The sequence below is a fragment of the Malus sylvestris genome, chromosome 16 (assembly GCF_916048215.2).
Source record: "Malus sylvestris chromosome 16, drMalSylv7.2, whole genome shotgun sequence".
Classification (NCBI taxonomy): domain Eukaryota; kingdom Viridiplantae; phylum Streptophyta; class Magnoliopsida; order Rosales; family Rosaceae; genus Malus; species Malus sylvestris.
In genome coordinates, this window is record NC_062275.1 from 37,822,248 (window position 1) to 37,844,542 (window position 22,295).

General features: G+C 40.0%; 1 pseudogene; it reads left to right on the forward strand.

Annotated features, from left to right (window-relative positions):
- Positions 1-5,338: 5,338 nt before the first annotated feature.
- LOC126609353 (long-chain-alcohol oxidase FAO4A-like) lies at positions 5,339-21,623 on the forward strand (annotated as a pseudogene).
- The last annotated feature ends 672 nt before the right edge of the window (positions 21,624-22,295 follow it).

Here is a 22,295-nt window from a genome sequence, read left to right on the forward strand (position 1 = left end):
CGTGAAGCTTGCAGCTCCCACTACACCGCTCTGACCAAGAAGGGTAAAAGAATAGCAAAGAAACAGCACTAACAAAGTTTAGACACATAAATTTTGAAGGTCTAGCTACCATATTATTACCCACAAGGGTAAAGGAACAGTACCACTGCTGGATAATTGGAAAGTCCCTGTGTGTCAACCTCTGTGCTTCGTGGCAAGATAGACTAGCAAACATGCCCAACCTTTTCTCACATTCGAGAAAACACTCCCAACAAGATTGCTTGCTCCAAAATCGAAGAGGCACCGCCCTCCGAATCTCGAGAGCCAGACTCCCAACATGATTACTTTCTCAAAAATCGAAGAGACACCGCTCTCCGAATCTCGAGAGCCAGACCCCTAGCAGGATTGCTTTCTCAAAAACCGAAAAGGCATCGTTCTCCGAATCTCGAGAGCCAGATCTCCGACAGGATTGCTTGTTCGAAAACCGAAGAGTCACCACTTTCCCAACTTCAAGAGCCGGATCTCCTTGGATAAAGCTTGTCTGTAATCTTTACACGCAACATCAGCTTTCCAGATACCACAGACCACTTTTTCAAAGTGCTCTGACAGAGTTAAAACATGTGAAGCTGGCAACTCCCACTACCGTGTTATGACCAAGCAGGGTAAAGGAATAGCATTACTACTTGTTGTTAGGGAGACTCCTATATATGTTGACCTTCATCCCTAACAGACAGGCAGACCTGCAAAAATGCTCAACCCTTCCTCATATCTGAGAGGGCACTCCCAAATAAGCCTTTCGAAATATTCAGCTTTCTTCCCCCCCCCCCCCCCCCGATAATACCTCTGCAAACAAGCTATACTAGAGCAAGAATATCTCATATCATCAGGGTTAAAAGCAAGAGTATCCCATATCATGTTTTTTCCCTGTCTTTTCCTTTGGCCTTGTTCTTACCTGCAAGACAAGGAGAAAGAGAGCAATCAGTCAACACTTGGAATCAAGCTTCCAGTCAGGAACTGACTGCCTGGAACCCCTTACTTGATTACTTACTTGGCATTGCTCTCGAGTACTCATCTTCAACATCTTATGCTTCCAGGGAAGATACCGCATCTGTCTGAGGAACATATAGGGCAAGTGAGAAGGATACAAAGAAGCATGTGGAGACAAGCGTAACAGCACACGTGCCGATACATCCACTACTCTGTCAAAAGCAAAAGTATCCCATATCAGCAGGGTCGAACGTACTATAGATTTGATGGACTTGTTTTGACCCTCAAATTCTTCAGTCGGCCTTATACTCTGGAGGAAACCAGAAAACCCTCCAGCCCAGTTCAAGAATAAGCCTGTGGAAAGTTACTTCTTCAAAAGCAAAAGTATCCCATATCATCTCTTCTCATTTTTCTTCTCTTTATCCTTCATGCTGCCTGCAAGATAGGGAGAATGTGAACAATCAGCCGGAACTCGAAATCAAAGTTCTGATCTAGGACTGATTGCTTGGAGCTCTTATTGCTTACCTTGTCTGTCACCTCTTTCAGCAGATCCCCTAGCTCGGCGACTTGGAAGACTCCTACTACATGGTTTGTATCGCGCTTGACCAAGCCTGAAACTACAAGTAAGCTTCAAGTGAAATTGATACATTACCTTGTGCATCTCCACTAGTTAAAGATACCACCCCTGGATGGAGGAAGAGTACTTCCAGAGAAGATGCCACATCTACCTACGAGATAGGTAAGGCAAGTCAAGACGATACCACACTCCGGAACTTAGAAGTTTTGTGATTACGAGATCATTCTCCCACAATATTTCCTAATGTCATTTGTATTAAATCATTCACTTGTACTCACTAAAAGAGAGCTTGAACCTATGTACTTGTGTAAACCCTTCACAATTAATGAGAACTCCTCTATTTCGTGGACGTAGCCAATATGGGTGAACCACGTACATCTGGTGTTTGCTTTCCTATCTCTATCCATTTATATACTTATCCACACTAATGACCAGAGCAATCTAGCAAAGATCACAAAAAGCGACCGTTTTCGCTACCTAGGATCTATCTTGCAAGAGAACGGAGAATTAGATAGAGATCTCAACCATAGAATACAAGCTGGATGGATGAAGTGTAAGAGTGCATCCGACGTGTTGTGTGACCGTCGTAGGTCACTGAAGCTCAAGGGAAAATTTTATAGGATGGCAATAAGGCCAGCGATGTTGTATGGCACAGAATGTTGGACGGTGAAGCATCAACACGTACACAAAATGGGTGTAGCGGAGATAAGGATGCTTCGTGGGATATGTGGGCACACGAGAAAGGATAAGATTGTGAATGAGGATATCCGAGGTAAAGTAGGAGTAGCCGAAGTTGAAGGAAAGATGAGAGAAAATCGGTTACGGTGGTTTGGACATGTGCAAAGAAGGCCTACTGACGCTCCGGTTCGAAGATGTGACTACGGAACAGAGGTTCGGGGCCGAAGGGGTAGAGGAAGACCTAGGAAAACTTTGGAAGAGACCCTAAGAAAAGACTTAGAGTACTTGGATCTAACGAAGGACATGACACAAAACCGAGCGCAATGGCGTTCTAGGATTCATATAGCCGACCCCACTTAGTGGGAAAAGGCTTTGTTGTTGTTGTTGTTGTATCATGAAATCAATAGTTATCATCAATACAACCAGATTAAACAAATCATCATTTTCAAAAGAATCAATAGAGTAACTAAAATTATAATTAAATCCATCTACCATTATTTTTTCTAATGATAAAAAGATTCGATATTAGAGTGCTAATTGCTGAGAAGTCATCACTCGAAGTGTTTACCCCTAATCATGCTCCATCATCTTGTCAAACTTCATTCGATCTTGCACAAGGTCAGCCTAAGCAACCCATTTATGTTAGGGCTGCTTACCACATCCCTAAATTGTTTCTCATCCTTTAGATTTTCCCAGCCCATTCTCTTTGACGTAAGGATCACAGTGGTTCAGCCCTCCTTATCAGGGTTTTCCTCCTCTATACTTTATTTGATTCATCATTCTTAGTTTTCTCTTCATCCACATTTGCATATTTGCAGCACAAAGGGAGCACAACATCACATCCTTGTGCAAGTTAGACTTGATATCATCATCGACCAACATATCCTCATGCTAGACCAAGGGCTCGTCCTCAAACACACTATCTATCATGAAACAGCCATTGTTAGCTTCCACCTTAGAACACACATGTCCCTTAAGCCTTCTCCTACCATAATAGAAACAAACTTCGAACAACTTTTCATAACTAACTTGTACATGATTATCCTTGTCATGCTTCACTATCAACACTCTTTTCAAAGGGAACCTAAGGTCCACCTCCAACAAGACTTTGATAAACAAACCATTGAGTCCCTGAGTGGCTTCATCACCTTAATCACACGGCCATTTGGTTGCGTGATATCCTTGATGATGTTTTCTTCCTTGTACTGCACTACAACTCTAGGCAGCCTAGCCTAAACCTCCAACTTGGTGATCATGTCAACATCCTTAAATTGAGTGGTCCACCTTTCCAAGTGGAATATCTTCCTACAAACATACCATGGCCTGTTGTTCAGAACGAACTTTAGGTCATCCTCATTAGTGAATTCCAGAGTAAACTACTTCACCAATCTAGCTTCCAAATGTTGACCAAGCATTTTCTCCATGAGCATAAGAGATTGTATGTGCTCCACATTGATTGAAGAACACGGATTAATGCTGACTCTGGTAAGTACTTTCTCCATAGTGAATGTACTCCTAGGTCTTCCAACAACGACTGGCTCTTGACCAGGTTGAGGGATAGGGAAATGGTTTTCCCAACTAGGGACATATTAATCGGTGCAAATTCTGGGCCCATGAGTTAAGAGGGAGAAAAAGGTAGTGATTTGGGGATTAGCCATGGTAGAAGAGGAATGTAGTAAAGTAACAAAAGACTGAGGGTTTAAAAAGATGAACAACAAAAAAAAACCCACCCAATACATATATGAAATCAGGGGAAAGCCAACCGCCAAAACAAAACAAACACATAATAAAAACCATTACCACACCACATTTTAAAGATACTAAACAATTAATAATTAGCAAACAATGAATGGAATTAGGGGCTAAAATAGCCTTAATGATGGACAAGCCCCCATGCCAAATCAAATTCGAGCAGAATCCAGCTCCCAATGTGACTTGGAAAACCAACAGTTTCCAATAAAAGCAAACTAGATCTCGATTAGTTAAAAAATAAATAAATAAGTAAAATGTTACACTTAAACAGTTTCACAACTCCACGAAACCAATTAATCGAAAAACCAACACTCAGGTCCAAACATCTCAATAAAACACATTAACACAAGGATATTGATTTTTTTTTAGCCCAAAGCAACTATTACGTTTAGGGTAATACAAGGGGGACTAAATTTAAAGACTAAATTTTGGAAACTAAAGGACATGGAAGGCTATGATTGGTTTATTACTTAAACTTTGATAAACACGCTCATTCCTAAGTTTGCAAATTTAGTCTTCTTAGCATTATCCTTACGTTTAACTTAAGGAGTTTGTTGCAACCTAATAGCTTCATTAGACTCCAACCCTAATTAAAAACCGTAACCCAATTATCAACCCTAACTTTAGCATCCTCAACTCTTATTATCACAACCTTGAATAATCGAAACCCTAAATTATTATCACACACATCAACCACGGTAACTAACCGGCAACTCCATAGATCACAATCTAGTTGCACGCAGAAGCCCCGACGGCGCCTCACACGCAAAAGCCCTAGTTTTCCAATCCTATGGCTGGTTAATCTACATGTAGTATAGAATATCATTAGTTCATATTTGAAACCTCCATCCCCCCCCCCAAACACCCAAAACACCATCTAAGTCTGTGATCTCTACCGCATCTCTGCAGCAAGTTAAGACTAAGACTGCCCGTGCGTATTGTTGCTGTTGTAGGAAACCAAAATCACAGCAGGCTTCAAGTTTTGTCATTACATCCCTGCAGCAAAACTGAGTGCTTGCTTTTACATGTGTGTGTTGTGTGTGATCGTGATCAATGGCAAGTGATAAAGGAGTGGCTGGACTGAAATTGGAAGGTAAGGCGTCTGGCTCTACCCACAGGTCAGTTGTCAATCCCGTGGTTATTCAAAGTAATGCTTCAAATTTACCAAATACCGTAAAACTTAATGGATCAAATTATCCACTTTGGTCCAAAGTATTGGAGATGCATATTGTTGGGCGTGGAAAGAAAGGGTTCGTGACAGGGAGTATTAAGGAGCCTAAAGAAGACAATGTCGAATATGATGCTTGGGAGACTGGGAATGCAATTGTGAAATGATGGTTGATTGATTCCATGGATCCTACTATCATGGATTTTTTCATTCATCTTCGTACTGCTAAAAAAGTATGGGAAGAAGTTGCCCAGACGTATTATGATGGATTTGATATCTCTCAGATTTATGAGTTAAAGGTGAAGTCATTCCAACTTCACCAAGAAGGGCGGCCTATTGGTGTACACTATGCCGATCTTAAAGTTGTCTGGCAAGATCAAAGAAGACCAAACAAGATGGAGTGTGCTCTTGACTTGAAGACACTTCAAGAAGAAGTTCAACTAGACCGTGTGTATGCTTTTTTAGCGGGACTTGATGATATTTTTGACAAGGTCTGTAGTGATACTTTGAGAACTCAGCCTCTACCATCTGTGGATAAAGTGTTTTCAGTAGTTAGGCAGGAAGCTCAACGCCATGCTATTATGATGGGAGGTAGTGCCGCTGGAAACCAAGGAAGAACCCCACCTATGGCTATAGTGTCACAACCTCATTCTTCTGGCTGGCCCTATGGCCTATCTTCATCAACTGATTCTCGCCCATTTACTCGAGAAAATAAAGATGATTTGAAGTGTACCTTTTGTGGGTAAACCTGTCATACGGAAGATACATGTTTTTAAAAACATGGAGTGCCTGAATGGTTCTCGGAATTGAAGAAGAAATTGCGTGCTAAAGAGCTAGCCGCTAACGGAGCTAGTGGAAGCGTCCAGCCGTGGCCACTGCAGCAACTGGAAAGAAAGATGTCATGCCTACTCAAGGAGATCTAAGTCAAGCCTTGTTGACTCGGCCCAATCCTAGTAAGTCCTCATCCAATCCAGGTACTAATGAGCGGGTTCTTTTAGCCTATAGTTCTGAACACCATATAGGTTGGATTCTGGACTCTGGAGGAACTGATCATATGATGTTTGATAAAATGTTATTTAAGTATATGACAACGACACATCAAAAATGTGTTGCCACGGCAAATGGCACCACTACTGTGGTGACTAGGGCCAGCACAGTGGACCTCACGCCATCTCTTTCTCTACACCATGGTTTGCTTGTTCCGTCATTGTCTCACCATTTATTATCTATTCCCCAAGTTATTGAGCAATTGGATTGTGTTGTAATTATGTATCTATTTTTTTGTTTACTTCAGGATATTCAGACCAAGGAGATAATTGGGCATGACACTAAGAGAAAGGGGTTATACTATATGGATGATGTCGTTCCTGGCAGAGCTAATGCAGTTCGAGCCTCTCGAAGTTTGGTTGTTACATTGTCGGTTAGGACATGTTTCTTTTGGTTATTTAAGGTGTATGTTGCCTAGTATGTTTCATGAAATAAAAGAATCAAACTTACATTGTGAAGTATGTATTCTTGCTAAGAGCCATCATGCTTCATTTTACTCCTAGTATGAATAAAAGATTGCTTCCGTTTGAGCTTGTGCATTTAGATGTTTAGGGGCCTTCGCCCGTTAATACTGTTTCAGGAGTTAAGTAGTTTGTTACATTTGTTGATGATTGCACTTGTATGACATGGTTGTATGTTTTGAAACATAAAAGTGATGTAAGTACAATTATTCGGTCTTTCTTTTAGATGGTGGCTGTTCAATATTCCTCTGTTGTTAAGGTTCTTCGTACTGATAATGGGGGAGAATATGTTAACTTTGAGTCATCTAATTTTTTCCGTGACCAAGGAATTCTTCATGAGACAACATGTTCGTACACCCCACAACAAAATGGGGTAGCTGAGAGAAAAAACCGTCATAGTTTGGAAACTGCTCTTGCATTGCTTATTAGTGGGTCTGTGCCCAAGAGTTTTTGGCCAGATGCCATCACTTATGCTGTGTATGTTATAAATCGCATGCCATCCCGGGTTGTAGAATTTTGTACTCCACTCCAAGTGTTGACGGAACATGTTCCAGTTGTTTGTACCAATACTCTCACTCCTTAAATGTTTGGATGTGTTGCTTATGTTCATATTCACAAGATTCATCATAGTAAATTGGATCCTTGTGCTCTTCGGTGTGTCTTTGTGGGTTTTGTATCCTACGAGAAAGGTTACAAGTGTTACCACCCTGTAACTTGCCACATATATATAACCATGGATGTGACTTTATCTGAGTCCAAATATATTTATGCTCCCATATCACCACCCTTCAATCACAAGGGGGGGAGTTCTAGTTGTGATCTTGATGGTGATTTTGAATGGTTGGATGTATAAGAGGTGATGGTTTCAGAAGGAGTGCACGGTGCTGCCATGCCGAGTGATGTAGTTGATGCTCGATCTCCTTCTACGAAACCTATTGCGAGTGGTCAGCAGTTTTTCACCGAATAAGAGGCTGCCAGTCTGTGTGTCAGTGCTGCCGAAGAGGAGTGCAGTGATGGTCAACCCACTATTGCCGAAGCTTCCTCCCCTCTTTTTAGCTCAACAGTGCCGTTGTCCAATACATATTCTCTAGATATCCCTGAGGTAAGCACTAGGGATACTCATGTACCTAATGATGTTATAAGTACATATAAATTGCCACCAAGGTAAAATCATGGTGTACCTCTTAACAGGTTCTCTCCAGAGGGAAAAGTGAAGTATCCCATAGCCAATTATGTGTCCTGTAAAAACCTTTCATCTTAACATCAAGCTTGGGTGAATAATGTGGATTCAATTCAGGTACCAACTCGAGTAGAAGACACTTTGAAGAGTCGAGAATGGACCGAAGGAATGGATGAAGAGATGAGGGCATTGCAGAAAAATAATACATGGGAAGTAGTTGAGTTGCCGAAAGGAAAAAACCAGTTGGGTGCCGATGGGTTTTTACAGTTAAATACAAGGTTGACGGATCACTCAACAGGTATAAAGCAAGGTTGGTGGCGAAAAGGTATACTCCAACATACGGAGTTAATTATCAGGAAACTTTCTCTCATGTGGCTAAGATGAATATGGTACAAGTCATTATCTCATTAACTGCAAATTTGAATTGGCCACTGAAACAGTTTGATGTAAAAAATCATTTCTTCATGGACATCTAGAGGAAGAAGTGTACATGGATTTCCCTCCAGGGTATAGTAACGGAGAAAAAATGGGAGTGTGCCAATTACAAAAGTCACTTTATTGGCTTAAACAATCACCTCGTGCATGGTTTGGGAGGTTCACTCAGGCCATGAGAAAGAATGGGTATTATCAGAGTCATTCTGATCATACTTTATTTGTGAAGTGGAGAAACGGTAAAGTAACGGCCTTGATTATTTATGTAGATGATATGATAATAACAGGTGATGATTCATATGAAATTGTCAAACTGGAGAAGAACCTTTCTACTGAGTTTGAGATGAAGAGTTTAGGTGACTTGAAGTTTTTTCTTGGAGTTGAAGTTGCTCGTTCATCCAAAGGTATTTTCTTGTCTCAATGAAAATATGTTCTGGATTTATTGAAGGAAACTGGTAGGCTTGGGTGTAAACCCGTGGATACTCCCATTGTGAAGAAACATTACATGGGAATTTATCCGGATCAAGAACTAGTAGATAAAGGTAGATATTAGAGGCTAGTAGGAAGACTAATTTATTTAGCTCATACCCGTCGGGATATAGTCTATGCAGTAAGTGTGGTGAGTCAGTTTATGCACTCGCCAAGTGTGGATCATATGGATTTTAGCTTAATTGAAGTTGGCTTTGGGAAAAGGAATTTTGTATAAAAATTCCAGTCATATGAGGATTGAGGGATTTACCGATGCTGATTGGGCAGGTGATGTGACTGATAGACACTTTACTTCTGGATACTTTACGTTTGTTGGCAGAAATCTAATTACTTGGAGGAGCAAGAAGCAAAATGTGGTGTCAAGGTCTTCAGCTGAGGCTGAATTCAGAGGTATGGCGCATGGAGTATATGAAGTTCTTTGGTTATGTAAGTTACTTTGGGATCTAGGTTTCAAAGCAAAGGAGGCCATAAGCTTGTATTGTGATAATAAATCTGCACGGCATATTGCAGAGAACTTGGTACAACATGACAGAACAAAGCATGTGGAGGTTGATCATCATTTTATTAAGGAAAAGCTTCACAAGAAGATTGTGTCAATACCGTTTGTGAACTCGGAAGAGCAGCTTGCGAATATCCTCACTCATGCCATGTGTAGTAGATCTTTTGCTGACTTACTTGTCAAGTTGGGCAGGTGTGATATCTATACTCCAACTTGAAGGCGAGTGTTGCCGTGAGTAGTGTTCGCGTCAGGAATTTCCGTCGGGGATGTTTCCTGGCCGACGAGCACACAGCTCCCCGGGAGGTTAGCGCTGGTTGAGGGCTGCTGTCGGGCTTCTGCTTCACTGTCGGGCTTTGTCGGGCAAGTCTCGTCGGGCAAGTCTTGTCGGGCAAGACTCTTCGGGCAAGGCTCGTCGGGCAAGGCTGAAAGAGAAGGACAGAGTTAACTTTGAGAGGTGCCTTTGTGGGGCCTTAAGTGTAGGCCTTGAGGCTCACAATCAAGGTTAACTTTTAAGTGCTCAGGCATGCCACTGCCATCTTCAGTATGGCAGATGTGAAATGGATGTCGAGTTTTGGTTGTATATATGTATACACCCGAGAAACCGTGTTAGTTATAACAGGTGCCTTTGTGGGGCCTTAGGTGTAGGCCTTGAGGCTTCCTATCAATAACTAAATCAGTGCTCGAACACATCATATTTGTTCTCATGAATGCATGAGTCTTATAACTATTATACTTCTGATTACCCGAGTCCGAGAGGTAGAATGAACCCAAATAGGTGCCTTTGAAGGGCCTTAGATGTAGGCCTTAAGGCCTCCCATTAGAGTTCGTTCTTATACTCAAACGTTCTAGACCGCAGAACGGAATGAATCCAAATAGGTGCCTTCGTGGGGCCTTAGGTGTAGGCCTTGAGGCTTCCTATCAGAATCCTTTCCATGCTTAAGCGTTCTATGATAATCATAATGTAATAGAAATAAGACTAAGAGGTAGGTCGATTACTTGCCCCCCAAGTAACTTCGGACTTCTCGTTTATCAAGGATTGTCGTGGATGGGTTAAGTCCACATAAGGTTCTTTTTTATGCCTTGAGGCCAAGGACTTTTAACTAATCAGATTTACATGCCCGAGGGCTTAGGACTTGGATCTGGTTTGAACACTGAAGATATATTCAAATCGGATCCGAGTATTGAGAAAGCCTTTTAATAGTCATCTTGCTAGAAATAACTTGAATATAATTGGAAGTATACAACATATTGCTAGGCTAATGAATGAAAAGACAGAAACAAAGAAGGTCAGGCAAGGTTTAACCTTGTCGGGCAAGCCTGGTCGTCTTGCAGGTTCCTATCTTTGTAGTTTATCAAGGGTCTGAAAGCTTTAGAGAGAGAGAGAGATTTACAAAAGATGAATCGATACTACAGCAAGGTTGAACAAGGTAGCAGAGCTATTACAAGGGTTTGAGTGAAGGTTTATCCCGCGAGGGATAAAGGCTTGTCCCGAGAGGGATGAAGGCTTGGGCTGACTACAGCTTCGTTTTGAAGGCAAATCTGGCTTTAAGCAGAGTTTGTGCTTGCATTTATTTGTTTGATTGAGTGTCCTTATTCCTGGTTTCTCTTTCTTCTTATATAGACAACTCGGCTTGGTCTCCTGTAGCAGCAACCTTGCCCGAATGCGGTTTGAAGGGTGATGACTCATCAGCTATTTTACATGTATTGCCACCATAAAGTACTTTATGGGTTGTGTAGCTGGTCAGTCTATACCACTTGGCCTTTGGGTAGGTAAGCAAGTGGTCTTCATGAGCTGCACCAAGTCAGAAAAGGCCCTTTCTGCTTTTCTAGACTTCGACTGGGCTTCGGCTGACTTTCCCTTCAGGCCTCCTTTTGGGCCAGCTCCTTTCTTGAACCCAAAGTTCAAGTTTTGATCCAAACAAGTAGTAATTAAAAAGGGTATGTAAATATATTTTAAATATTAAGAATCCTTTATTAGGAAGGATATATGTGTGTCCTTTATTGTTTATTATTTCCTTATAGAACAAGGATTGTATCTTGTATATATTTCTTAGTTATGCAATACAATGAAAAAAATTAAGCCGTAAATTCAATTAATGTTGATAAACCAATTCCACACCAATAATAGGCAATAATTCTGCTGAAAAAAAATTGTGATGATCAATAGATTGTCTTCTTTCTTTTTCTATTTCTTGCGTGCAAACTGTATGGTCCGCGACAAGTGTTTGATAAAACAGCAAACTCAATATGCCTCGACAGAAACAACAAAACGTGGGCTGATTAACTTGGCAGATTCTCACTAGAAGCTCGACGAATTGGTCTGATGAAGTCATTTTAACCGAAATTATGACTCCGTTACTATAAAATTGTGGCTCCGACTGACACCGCCCAACCACATGCATGTATACATCAAAGACCTCATAAGGACGACTTAGCAGGAAACACTCTCTGAATTGCCCAATGCATGAACGCTTTATGTTTAACAAATAGAGCCACTCCACTGAAGCAGAAACATACGAAGTGTTTAAGTGACTAATTGACGAGTTTTCAAAACCGAAAATAAAAATTAAAAAGAGAAACCTGCAATTAATGTGGCCATGCATGATAGTTACAGTGAGTGAATTAAAGGGTAGATTATGATGCGTTATTTTCATTCTGAATGCCTTTCGGTTTTTGCTAGTTTTTCTGACTGCATCAATTTTTGACCCCACACACACTCACTGCTTATTGTCAAAATTTGGTAACTCATGCTCTGCGCGCTCTCTTTCTCTGAAGCTCTTTCTTTCTCCCTCAATCTCTTGTATGAAAGCTATGAAACAAATTAATGGTGCTAGAGATTCCGGTAGCTTCTCGCAGCCGGAGATCAATGGAATACAGCAAGAACATGCAATAGCTACTGAGGAGCTTGGAGTGCTGATAGTCTAGGAGGAGAGATAAATGTGTACCCAAACTCTCTCTCCTCCCGTGAAATGGAGTCACTCACTGCCATTTGTGACACCTTCTTGCCTTTCATCGATGTCTCCGATGCCACCACCGCCAATGCGTCACTCATCGCCTTTTACCGGACTTCAGCTTCCCTGGCAGGAACACCACAACGAGTAATTGATTATGCACACTCGTATTACTTGAATTTTTAAACACAAATATTTACATAATTATTTATTGTAATTATATGGCTTGTAGTTCAAGTGAGCCGGTAATATAATTCAGCCATGCACTAAGGTTTTGGGTCCGATTTCCCTCGTCAGCACCTAATTAGAGTCCTATTAATTTGAACTGGATGCGTCGCAATTAAACTTAATTGATGCATGTCCACATATATGTAGTCAAGTTGGCTATAGCAGTGTGCTTCACTCTCTGCACCCAAGTTCTAATCCCCGTCCATATAATTAAAATGAATTTACAATTGAGTGTAGATTAACCTATTGTTTTGTTCAAAAAAATGTTGATTGATGAATGCATGTGTAGGTTGGGGGATTGATAAGTGTGAGGCTGAAACACCCAAAGTTCTGGTTGATGCGATTAGCATTGTGGCTTTTGTCAACTTGGTTAGGGAGATTCATACTGTGTGGGAGAGGAAGCCTTCCAAGCCAATTCCCTTACCTTCAGAGCTTTCCTCAAGTGTCTCAGCAGAACCGGGAAGAGATTGTCCTGTCATGTTCTCTAAGTTATTTTTCTCTCCTTAGGATGGTCTTCAAGACCATGAAGCTTCTTACTCTCCTTATCTTCTTCACTCAGGTACCCTTTAAATATTCTTAATCATTCGTTCTGTGTTAAGAGGTATATTATCACACATGGATCCGTAATGTGAAGCCTTGAATTAGTTTTGGTTCCAATTTTGATATCGTCTTTCATGGGAAGTTGTTGTGTGTATATACTACACCATTTATTAATTAGTTGATCCATCGAATTAAAAGAGTTGTAAATTTATTAATTAGATTAATGGAAGTTTGACGTTCCAACTCAAAATTAATTAGCAATTGAAAATAGTTCAACTAGTTAATTTCAAGTAAACCTGCTTGATACTATGACAAAAGTTCATATTCCACACCAACAAAGCCGTTGAGGGGGAGCTACCGATTCCATGGCACATGACCCCAAAATTTAAGGGCCCCCAAAATAATTTTCTATCTAATCGGGTATCCTATGAAATAATATTATATTATTTATATAAATAAAAATACTAGTCAGAACCAAAGAAAAGATATAAAAATCCTAGTGGGCCCACAAGCCACAAGCTACATGAACGCCTACATAGGAAAAGGACGAGGATCCTTTTCCTGAGGATCTCGGAGATTCTGTTATTGTGTTCATTCATTGTACATCGTGCAGTCAGTTTCCGCCTACATAAGCCACCAAATCATAAGAAATTTTATAAAAATTATAAAATAATGATATTCCTCACAATGTTTCTCCATTCTCACTCCAAGAGTCATGGTCCACTTCTCTCTCTCACCCAGACGCCCCCTCTCCTGTTTCTCATGTATCTCCCCTCCTCACTACTTTTTTTTACACAAACCATTAAACCCTAATTTCAGAATTTCATGTCATTGAAGAAAATTTTCCAAATCACGAAGACAATTGAAGTGGTCAAAATGGTGTAGACTTCGATTAAAGTAAGGTATTACTAGTTCAAATATATTAAGTTGGAATTGGAAGATTTAGGTATTTTTATTAATAATGATTTTTTTTCCTTTTGTACTTTTTAGGGCAAAACTCATAAAAATTAATCAAGTAATCATCATGGCAAGAGGGGAGCAATAAACAAAAACCACTAGATGCACATGCATTGCGAACTATCAGGTTTTATTGTTTATACTTTGTATAAAAGATGACACCTACTAAAAAATATTCATATGGCTACTTGAAATGCCAAAGGAAAAAAAACATTGAACAACTGACTCGTCTAAAAATTGAGTTCTTGATAGGTTTTTAGTTAAAGAAAAAGAACCACGAAGTTCAAATTTTTATTTTTTTATTTTTTTTTTAAGATTGTCTTAAGAATGGCCCCTTTTATAAATTCGCACAATACCCCCGAAATCTCAGAGGCGACCTTTGTGACGACCCATCCCTAATTTTATGTTGTTACAAATTTTAAAAGCGTTATTTTACGAAAATGCCCTAGAGGTGAGGGTATTGACTTTCGTTGACCAACGTTTAGTGAGGCATACAACTTATTCTTGTAGCGTATTTGCGTAGTACCCGATGATACGAACGTATAGACGCAAGAGGAAGTGAATTTGGAGCTACGGTTGAAGTTTTACGAAGCTACAAATCTGAAAATTACGTTTCTAAGGATTTCCATTTATTATTATATATATTTTCATAAATATTATTATATGAGTTTGAGGTTATTTAAAAAAAATACATTTAGAAACTGCCGAATGGCAGCAAGAGTATGGAGGGAGAGTTTCAGGAGGAAAAAAGAGGGGAGATGGTAGTGAATCGGGAGAGGAGAGAGGAAGAAGGTTGACCAACTAGAGAGAAGGAAAGGAGGGGAAAGGATGGAGGTGTGGAACACCCAACCCGTCTAACCCGTACACCCACAGCAACCCGGTTTCAAATTGGTGGAGTTTTCCGATGATATCCACCAAATTTTTAGGCGATTTTCACCCCACCTTCACCTGCAATTATCACCATACCTCTTCTCCTTCATTTTACACCAAATTTGGACGGAAAGTGGGGCAAATCCGTGACAGTTGGCAATGGGGACACCGATGGGTTCTTGGCGGCGATCTGCTATTCCGGCAAGTTTCATCAACCATCACCACCCCAATTCGACTTCTCTTAACCTCAGGAACGAGGCCCAAACAGGCTTGGGGGCTTTGGGGTTCAAATTGAGGACGAATCGAACACACCCAAAACCTAGGGTTTTCAACGGGTTTTAGTAAAATTGGAGCTTTTCCCTACCAAATTGGCCTTAGTCACTGGTATAAAATTTACTTTACTCATTGAGACCTACAATTCTATAAAATTTGGTAATTTTTAGAAATAGTTGATTTTTCCGGCGAGTCGGGATGGCGACGCGTGGCCGGGGGACCGTCGATGCTACTTTTAGGCTAAATTAGATGTCTTGAATTCAATTTTGATATTCATATAACGTAGGTTGATCGTTGAACCTAAATTCATTACGATACGTTACTTGGTAAAAATGTGAATCGACGATCCGACCATTTGATCGTCACCAAACTTTAATATGTTATAGTACATCATATTTGAGGATCAGAGAAACTTACGGATCGAGAATCCAACACAAGGATCTTCCCGAATTGGATTTGTAAGTTGATAAAATAAAACGTTAACGCTACTTGAATTTGCAAGTGGCGGAGATCCAACCGTTGGATCGTAATGAAACTTTAGGATGTTGTTCTAGAAGCATAATGTGGATCTTTGAAAGTAACGGATCGAAAATCCGTGATGCAGATTTTCTTGATTGAATCGTACGGGTGTGTTTTATGTAAATTATGTATTCTATCGATAAGAATTCTGAGATGTGGTTTGATATTTGTTCTAGGCGCCAATCATTCATGACGCCTCTATGTGTGTGATAGGGAGTTGTAGCGTGAACTCCAAGTGAGTGGGCCTTTGGTTTTCAGTATATATATATATACACACACACTTGTCTTTTTCCCAGAAAACTTATTTAAATGGTTTTATATTTTTAAATGCCATGTCAAATGCTCTCTATGTTTGATTATGCATTAGTATGGTTATATATATGTTTGCTTGACGCTACGGATGCTCAGGTAAGCTTCAGGTGAGTATATATTGATGGTAGTGAGTATGATTGTGTTGAGATGCATTTATAGCTCATTATCATCTACCCCAGTGTTAGTGCTCTGTCCATTGATTTATTTCACTTGGCTTACTTAATTCTTTGCTAAGATATTTGACATGGCATATTTGTGGATTTGCTATTTTGAGTATGGTTTTGAGATAGATATGCATGCTATTTTCCGAAAATTATAGGTTTTACGGCGAGGGGTTATTATCTTTGATAAGTGAAAGGGTTTTAAAAAGCTTTGTTCGTGCCCACTCACCTTTTCTGTTTTGCACCCCTCCAGGTTCTAGTAGCAAAGTTTCCATTTCGACGAGGATTCTTGGCATATCCCAGACAGGTGGCTTCCTAAGATGGTATAAGCCTTATGTTACCTTACTGTACTTTACTTCTGTAATCACGTATGAAATGGGTCCATACCCGCTCATCGCGCACTCGTGTTCTTAGGCACTTTTAGGTTTAAATTTATTCATTTTTTCCACATCACCATACTTTATGGCTTCGTCACCTTCCAGGTGTTAGCCAGCACAGCTCGATTTGGGATTGTAGTTGACATTCCGGATCGGGATGTGTCAACCTTACACACCAATAAACTGACAATTGGGCAAATTAGCTTATGCAAGATTTCTTAATTTTTCAATGACATGTGGAACTGTAACTTCACACCCTCACAATATCCTGGACACCTATAAACACCTACATTATAAAAAGAAATGATACTGCAAAAAATTAAAAAATAAATAAAGAAGAAGAAAAGGAGAGCGTTATGCACATGTTTCTTTATTTTTATTAAAAAATACATATATATTGTATGTTAACAAATTTCAGAAATAGATAGATTTATATCTTTTTTCTACGCAATCCAACAAACAAAAGCTCAATTTTTCTTTTTAACTAGACTATAATTATTCACCTCCACGGCGTAGCCAGAATTTCTAATAAGTAGCAGTTCAACCTAACCTTAATATGTAGGATCTTATACATTAATAATAATTATTATGAACATTATAAATTTCATATTACGACCTAATTGTGTTATCATTTCAAAATCATATGATGATAATACTAATGCTAAGTATAACAAATTTTTTTAATACAAATATAACCAAAATTTTATCAAGGAAAGAGATATAAAAGATAAACAAAGAGATATAAAAGATAAACAAACAATAAGTGTTGGAAAATATTAGTATATTTAGGTTTATTTGAATGCTTAGTTTTCTGGGCTTAGCCCGTTAGCATTAGGGTTTTGATTTCTTACCTTTTAGGATTAGGGTTAGTTTATTATAAATAACCTGTTTGTTATTCATTTGAGAATCAAGTTATTCACAATGTAGTCTCTTAGGGTTTTATAGCCGTTCCGGCATTCTAGTTTGTTTAATAATATTCTTATTTTGTTAGTCTCGTTCGTTGCACACTCTAATATTCAACTTGGTATCAGAGTAGGTTAAATCTTTCGAGAAATAATCTGTTTTGGGGTTGATATCAATTTGTTTGTCTATCTGTTCAGTATCAGTTTTGTCTTTAGTTAGGGTTTTGTTGTTTGAATCTGTCTGCTCGGGAGCTACTCTGCTTTGAACCCAAAACCCAAACCTGCACCGAAACACATTCCCTACCAGCCACCAGCCTTCATACAAGTATACCCCCGTCGTCTGCATGTGAACCATTTCACAGCATCACTCGTCTGCCACACCCACCATCACCTACATGATCTACCGCCGCTGCAACAACTCGCATCCCCGCACCCCTCTCGACCCGCACCAGGCTGTTGCCTGCAACCCCAACCCAACCCGCCGATCTGATCGATCCACCACATCACTGTTGTACCCGCTGCCTTAGAACTACCTGCTTGTTGTTGTTTGTTCGCACCCCCGCTGCACCAATGCTGAAGGTGTATGGCATACACCTCCGAATTGTCAGTCCAGAAAGAAGAAAAAATAAAATAAAATAAAAGGAAAAGAAAGAAAAAGAAAAATTGTTGTCCAATGCAAGAAAAAGTTACGTTGTTTGTTGGAGGAAAGCATTCGAAAAAGTCCCAAGAGAAAGAAAATAAATTGCTGTTGCTTTAGGCCCACACGGGCAGAGAAAAAAAAATGGTTAAGTTTGCTTTAGGCCCACTCGTGTGATAGTTGTGTTTGTTCGTTTATTGCTACAATTGAGATATGGAAATCTCGTCCGTTTAGTGACAGGTTCTTTCCATACTCTCAACTCTAGCCAGTTTGCCAGCCAGAATCAAGAATCAAGTTAAGTCAAGAATCAAGAACCAGTTTGCCAGTTTGTTAATCAAGTCAAGTCAAGTCAAGTTAGCCAGTCAAGTCAAGTCAAGTTTGCAAGTTTGCCAATCAAGTCAAGTCCAGTCAAGTCAAGTTTGCATGTCTGCTAGTCCGCCTAACGGAGCCAGTCCGTATCTACTTGTTTGCAAACCCATGTCGTATACCGCTATGAGTTTGACGGGGGGTGTTGGAAAATATTAGTATATTTAGGTTTATTTGAATGCATAGTTTTCTGGGCTTAGCCCGTTAGCATTAGAGTTTTGATTTCTTACCTTGTAAGATTAAGGTTAGTTTATTATAAATAACCTGCTTGTTATTCATTTGAGAATCAAGTTATTCACAATGTAGTCTCTTAGGGTTTTGTAGCCGTTCTGGCATTCTAGTTTGTTTAATAATATTCTTATTTTGTTAGTCTCGTTCGTTGTGCACTCTGATATTCAACTATAAGAGCATCTAATGCTGATTTAAGTTTATTGAAAAACTCAAACAAATTCAAGACATCTGGGAATAAATAAAAAAAATTGAGGCAAGGAATGAAGTGACATGCACCTTTAAGCTTAAGTGTCCTAAGTCTCATGGTCCTTAAGCACGGATCAGGATCCTCTCCTGAGCAAATGGAGATGATCCTCCTGACCGGGTCCATCAGGCCGTTCAAATTTTATCCAACGGCTACAATTATTATAACTTTTAGTGGAGCCCCCTGTTTGTAGCCGTTGGATAAATTTTGAACGGCCCAATGGACCCGGTCAGGAGGATCCTCTCCATTTGCTCAGGAGAGGATCCTGATCCCTTAAGCACATATGATACTAGATTATATTTAATAGGGCAAATATTATTGTACAAATATGAAAATTTTTGGATATAACATATAAGAAGACATATTTTCAAGATGTTGAGAAAGAGCAAGTGACCATGGAGGGCCTTAATTAGCTTCGTTAGAGATTTAGCTCTCTTCATATTCAATAGTCAGGGGCTGGGAGTAAGGTTAATTGTTTGTATACGGAACTCAATCAGAACAAAAATCAATTAAGACAACTCCTAAGAGAAACAAAAATTTAGAAGCCCTAAAAGATTATTAACAAAAGCCGCAACTGCACATGGCGGACAAGAATCCCACCAATGAACCTAAAATGATTAACACCATAGTTTGTCAAACAATCCACCACTTGATTTCCTTTGCGATAAGTGTGAGAAAACTAAACATGCATATAAGAAAGAATGGTACAACAATTTGCCCAATCAACCGATAAACGCCAAGGCACCTGAGAAGATCCATTAGAAAGAAAATGCACTGCTAAATAAGAATCACACTCAATCCAATTGTACAAGAAAAGAAAAGAAAAAAATGGTTTTTCATAGAAAGTGATCTTGAGCATAGGTAGTGTGCACAAAAGTGAAAGCCCAAATATCTGGGTCACAATTTAGGTTTTGCTCACCCTTTATGCCTTAATAATAAACCTCCACTCTCATGCAATTGTGCAGCCAAACAATGTTTGAATGTTGCGTTAAAACCAATAATCTCATCATTTACAGGTGAACGAGAAGAACCAGAATCCATCCTGGAAGGCAATTGGCTACACTGGACCCGACCCCAAGTTCATTGCCAAAACCATGAAATTCAAAGCATCAACAGAAATTCAAGAACAAAATCAATTTCCTGACAACAAAGAAGAGCTCTTTGGACCTCTTTTCAGAGGAATTATAAATATGAAAAAAACAAATGATTTAGTTGCTGATATAAGTAGATTTGGAGTTCCAGCCTTTGTTCATCACTCTTTAACTATCTGATGTGATGTCGTAGTAATTGGCTCATGCTCAGGAGGAGGTGTTGTTGCTGGTGTTCTAGCAAAGGCTGGCTACAAAGTGGTTGTCTTAAAGAAAGGACACTACCATGCCAGGCACAATCTTACACTTCTTGAAGGGCCCACAATGGATCAAATGTACCTGTCTGAGGGTTTAATTGCAACTGATGACACGGGAGTTTTTGTTCTGGCCGGCACTCTAGTTGGGGGAGGCTCCACCGTGAACTGGTCCGCTTCGGTTCGAACACCAGTGCATGTATTGAAGGAATGGTGCAATGCTCATGAGTTAGAAACTGTTTGACAGTAAGCTATACCAACTAGCATTGGATGTCGTCTGTGAAAGAATGGGAGTTCAATCTGAAATACAAGAAGAAGGGTTCAACAATGCAGTTTTGAGAAAAGGGTGCCAAGAGTTGGTATCCAATGGAAAATATTCCTCGAAACTCACCGCCGGGTCATTATTGTGGTTGGTGTTGTCTTGGCTGCAAGGATGGAAGGAAAAGAGATGCCACGGAGACGTGGTTTGTGGATTTGGTGAATTCTGGTAACGGTGCGATTTTTTCTAGATGCGAGGCTGTATAAGTGTTGCACAAGAGAAATAAAGGAAGAGGACATAAAAACACAGCTACTGGGGTGGCATTCAAATTCGAGCATGAAGGGGGTAGAAATATAGGTTTCGTGGAGTCTAAGGTAACTATTGCTGCTTGTGGAGCTCTCAGCACTCCAAAACTGTTAAAGCGAAGCGAATTGAAGAATGGTAATATAGGGAAAAACTTGCATTTGCATTCGGTGGCAATGACATGGGGACACTTTCCAGATTCATAAGTGTTTGATGGATGGCTTCCGAGAGAGAAGAAAAGCTTCGAATGAGGGATAATGATAGTAATGTCTACTGTTGTAGTGGATTTCGACGGGTCTGGATATGGAGCTGTGATACAGACGCCAGCTTTGCATCTGGGTATGTTATCAATTGTAATTCCTTGGGTTTGAGGCAAAGATACAAAACGGAGAATGAGCATGTTCTCCAGGACTGCCCATGTATTTGCATTGGTAAGAGATAAAGGGTCAGGAACTGTGAATGCACCACCAAACTCAGTCAGTTATCAAATGGAAGCTATTGACGAACATAATCTGAACACAGGGCTAGAGAAGTCCTTGAGGATACTGGCAGCGGCTGGAGCTAAAGAGATTGGAACCCATCACTTTAAAGGGAAAAGCTTAGCTGTGAAGAAGGCGAGTTTGGATGAGTTTGAGAGGTTTGTAAAAGAGGAGAGTTCAAGGTCATTAAGAGACCTTTCCTCAACCATATGTTCAGCTCATCAGATGGGGAGCTGCAGGATGGGTGTTGACGCGAAGGGGTCCGTGGTGAATCAAATGGGAGAGACATGGGAGGTGGAAGGACTTTTTTTTGCAGATACAAGTGTTTTTCCAACGGCTTTAGGAGTGAATCCAATGGTCACTGTTCAGGCTATTGCTTACTGCACTGCCCAATCTGTTCTTGAAGTACTTAGGAAAAAATAAGTTAGATAATACTTGATTTGGTACAACTGTGATATAGCTAAGACTCGGATCAGAAGCTGTCAACTGTCAAATGCTTCTCAGTGAATATCTGAATACAACTTGCAAGGGAAGTCCAACAATTCTCATGATTACAAAGTATTTCTTTCCTCCCCTAGTAAAGTTGTTTCTATCTTAGTTCAGAAATAGTTGGGGATGATATTGGAGTTGTTGCAGTGGGACTCTCGGCCTATCGACCTAAAAATTTAACATGGTATTAGAGCCAAGTTACGGGCCCATGCAAGCCAAAGGCTTGTCACCAGGAAGTGCGGAATAGGAAACAAGCCTAGACTCTTAACATATAGCCAACCTCTGAGTTCCCAAGAAGCACCAAAACAAATCTTGAAAGGATTGGAAACAAATTTGGACTCCTTTAGAGCCGGCCTCTGAGTTTTAATTACGGATGTGTGGATTTCCATGTGTGAACCACTAAAATGGGGTTCTAAATGCAGAAGCTTGTTGGTTATCGCACATCGGTAATATCTCCAACTTGGTAATTACCACTTGCCCATCTATTAGATGTGGGATTTTAACACAAAATACCTTGGTATTAGTCATTTCATGTCTCGGAAATAAAATATACAATTTTAAGGAACAAAGTGTAACAGTTTTTAACTTGTACAAATATACAGACAC